Source organism: Bos indicus x Bos taurus, chromosome 14, assembly GCF_003369695.1.
Source record: "Bos indicus x Bos taurus breed Angus x Brahman F1 hybrid chromosome 14, Bos_hybrid_MaternalHap_v2.0, whole genome shotgun sequence".
Lineage (NCBI taxonomy): Eukaryota > Metazoa > Chordata > Mammalia > Artiodactyla > Bovidae > Bos > Bos indicus x Bos taurus.
Genome location: NC_040089.1, coordinates 79,414,623 through 79,418,912, shown reverse-complemented (window position 1 = coordinate 79,418,912; position 4,290 = coordinate 79,414,623). Strand labels below are relative to the sequence as shown.

At 41.9% G+C, this 4,290-nt stretch overlaps 1 pseudogene; it reads left to right on the top strand.

The window, feature by feature from the left end:
- Positions 1-2,676: 2,676 nt before the first annotated feature.
- Positions 2,677-3,585, top strand: LOC113904026 (annotated as a pseudogene).
- Positions 3,586-4,290: the final 705 nt, after the last annotated feature.

The window sequence follows — 4,290 nt, the reverse complement described above, 5'->3', positions numbered from 1 at the left end:
AAGGAAAGAAATAAAGATGTCACTATTTGCAGATGAAATAGTATTACATGTAAGAAGTCCCAGTTCAGTTCAGTTCAGTCACTCAGTCGTGTCTGACTCTTTGCGACCCCATGAATCACAGCACGCCAGGCCTCCCTGTCCATCACCAACTCCCGGAGCTTACTCAAACTCATGCCCATTGAGTCGGTGATGCCATCCAGGCATCTCATCCTCTGTCGTCCCCTTCTCCTCCTGCCCCCAATCCCTCCCAGCATCAGGGTCTTTTCCAATGAGTCAACTCTTTGCATGAGGCGGCCAAAGTATTGGAGTTTCAGCTTTAGCATCAGTCCCTCCAGTGAACACCTGGGACCGATCTCCTTGCCGTCCAAGGGACTCTCAAGAGTCTTCTCCAACACCACAGTTCAAAAGCATCAATTCTTCAGTGCTCAGCCTTCTTCACAGTCCAACTCTCACATCCATACATGACCACAGGAAAAACCATAGCCTTGACTAGACGGACCTTTGTTGGCAAAGTAATGTCTCTGCTTTTGAATATGCTACCTAGGTTGGTCATAACTTTCCTTCCAAGGAGTAAGCGTCTTTTAATTTCATGGCTGTAATCACCATAAGGTGATTAGTTCCTCTTCACTTTCTGCCATAAGGGTGGTGTCAGCTGCATATCTGAGTTATTGATATTTCTCCCAGCAATCTTGATTCCAGCTTGTGCTTCTTCCAGCCCAGCATTTCTCATGATGTACTCTGCATATAAGTTAAATAAGCAGGGTGAAAATATACAGCCTTCATGTACTCCTTCTCCTATTTGGACCCAGTCTGCTGTTCCATGTCCAGTTCTAACTGTTGCTTCAAGTCTCCACAAAAATAACTAACACATGAACTCAGTAAAAATGCAGAATACAAGACCAATATACAGAAATCTATTCTTTTCTATACATTAGTAATAAACTGGATTCTCAGGTGACATGAGTGGTAAAGAATCTATCCACAAATACAGGAGATGTAAGAGGCAAGGATTTGATCCCTGAATTGGAAAGATCCCCTGGAGAAGGAATGGCAATGCACTCCAATATTTTTTCCTGTAAAATCCAAAGGACAGAGGAGCTTGGGGGTCAGTGGGGTTGCAAAGAAGCAGACAAAACTGAGCAACAGAGCACATGGAGAAAGAAAACAGGAAAACCACATCATTTTAAATGTCATCGAAAATAATAAAATGCATGTTAATACACTTAACAAAGGAAGATAAAAGACCTGTACTCTGAAGTCTATAAGGAAACAACGTAATACAAAGAAATAGAAAAATATCTCAAGTTCTTGAATTGGAAGTATTAATAATATTGTTGAAATATCCATACCAGCCAAATCAATCTACAGATTCAATGAAATCTCTATCAAAATACCAACCATATTCTTCACAGACCTCAAATAAATAATTCTAAAATTTATTTGAAACCATGAAAGATTCCAAATTAGCAAAGCGATCTTCAGAAAAAATAACAAAGCTGGAGGTATTGTGCTCCCTGATTTTAGATGGTACTACAGACCCAGGGTAGTCACAACAGCATGGCACGGGCACAGAAACAGACACATCAATCAACAGAACAGAACAGAAGCCCAGAAATAAATCCACATATTCATACGATGGGGGAGAGAAAATCTCTTCAGTAAGTGGTAAACTGAACAGCTACGTTTTAAAGAATGAAATTAGGACATCTTCTCCCAACATATAAAAACATGGAAATGGATTAAATATCTAAATGTAAAATCAAAACCATAAATCTCTTAGAAGAAGACACAGGCAGAACACTCTGACATAAATCACAGTAAATATTTTTCTTGAATTTGTCTCCTAAGGGAAAAGAAATAAAAGCAAAGAAATGGTACCTAATTAAACTTCAATGCTTTTGGTCAACAAGGAAAACTGAAAAAATGCAAACAACTTACTGAATGGGGGAAAACATTTACAAATGCTATAACTGATAATGAGTTATTTCATTTATTTACTTATTTTTAAATATAAATTTATTTATTTTAATTGGAGGCTAATTACTTTACAATATTGTATTGGTTTTGCCATACATCAACATGAATCCACCACGGGTGTACACATGTTCCCCATCCTGAACCCCCCTACCACCTCCCTCCCCATACCATCCCTCTGGGTCATCCCAGTGCGCCAGCCCTGAGCATCCTGTATCATGCATCAAACCTGGACTGGCAATTCATTTCATATATGATATACATTTTATAAAATATATAAGTAGCTCTTACAACTCAATATCAAGTAACCAACCCAATTAAAACTGGACAGAAAACCTGGATAGACATTTTTCAGAAGATATGGCAAACATATGTAAAGATGTTCAACATTGCTCATCATCAGAGAAATGCAAATCAAAATCACAATGATATATCTGCACACACCAGACAGAAAGGAGCCACTGTGGTCTGGGGCCTGAGGTCACACTCGAGCTGCAGCTCTATGCCATGGCCTCAGCCAGTCCATTTGCAAACTGGTCTCTCAGGCACATGGGCTGCTGCCCCGCTGCAGTCACACTCTGAGGTCTTCAGGTTGACTTGGTCTCCCTGCCTGGGTGACCCAAGCCCCTAAAGATGGTGCAAGGAGCCGCCAGTACAGACAGCCCCTTGGCAGAACAGGTGGAACACTAAGACCTCAGGGCCATGGCCATAAAGAGTGCAACAGAGCAGAATCGGCCACAGTCCAGTGAGTGAGCAAACCTCTCTGTGGCCTACAAGAACGTGACCAGGGCACGCCATTCTTCCTGGAGGGTCATTAGTAGCATTGAGCAGAAGACATCTGCAGATAGTAATACAATAAGATGACAAAGAGGGTCTGTGCTTACGGTGGAAAGGACAGAGGAGTTGGAGCCACTGTGTCAGGATGTGCCAAGCCTGCTGGATACCTAGCAATATCTGATCAAAAATGACAGTGAGACTCAGTATGAGAGCAAAGTGTTTTTTCCTGCAGATGACAGGGGATGACTACCGCTACCTGGCCAAAGTTGCCCACTGGCTAGAAGAAGGTGACCCTCATGGAGTCACCTGAGAAGGCCCACAGCAAAGCCCATGAGGTCAGTGAGGAGCACACACAGTCCAGTCACTCCAGTGAGCTAGGACTGGCCCCCAGCTACTCTGTCCTCTACTCCAAGGTCCACAAGGCCTTGTAGCAAGCCTGCCACTTGACCATGATCGCTTTCAATCATCACCAAGCTCGCAACATTCTCAACAAGACTCCTACAAGGACTCCAGGCTTATGAGGACTCGAGGATCATGCAGTTCCTAGGTGACAACCTCCTGCTCTGGACAAGTGATCAGCAAGACGACCAGGGAGAAGGGAAACATTTAGGCCCCCAGGTGGACTGGCAGCACAAGCTGATGCTATTAGAACAGTATTTTTTTTTCCCCAGGAGTTGGGGGTCAGGCAAGATAGGGAAAAGGAGGGGTGACCTTCCTAGGGAGAAACCCATCACCTCTCCTGTCTTTGATCATCTCTTTGGCATTTTTGCCAAAATACCGCAAATGGAAAGTCAGACTAACTATGCTGGTACTGGAATAGCATCCTCACCCTAGAAGACAGACTGTTTTGCAGATTAATGCAAGGGGAGCTACTTCAGTTTAATTTATTGCTAGAAAATAGGGTTTTAAGATGCAAAGAGAACTTAAGACAGCTCTCATTCAATAAGTTCTGTGGTTCTATTAAGAATGTTTATTCACATATGCTCTTGCCTTTTAAGTTTTGGGTACTTTCTAGCTCATCTGCTCTAGCTGAGTATTCCTCCCCACCCCTTGGTGTACTCTACCAGACATGGGATAGTTAAAATCCCAAGCTGATAGACTTAGCACATAGAGCATATTTATCCTTGTGGTTTAGGCCTTGATAGTTTAAAGTTTCCAATTAGTTGACAGCATTAATACTCAGTTGCAGTTCACAGTATTTCTACATTACAACCATACATAACATCAAGCCATTGACTGTGTGTTTTCCTTTATTTTGACTTTTACATGCTTATTTAGCCTTATCCAGGTTGATTTTGCTATTATTTATCTCCTAGGCCCAAAGGTTTTCCTGAAGAGTATCAAAGCTACTTTAGGTTTTGGCTAATAGGTTCTTGGCAGGGGGCTGTGGGATTTTTGTTCTTTCTTCTTAACTTAAATCGACCACACACACACACACACAAAGATTAATCACTTTAATAGCAAAGTTAAACACCACAGAGAAAATTCAAGTCTGTATGTCATTTATTGTGCTGATGTTTTCAGACAAATCCAGATTTT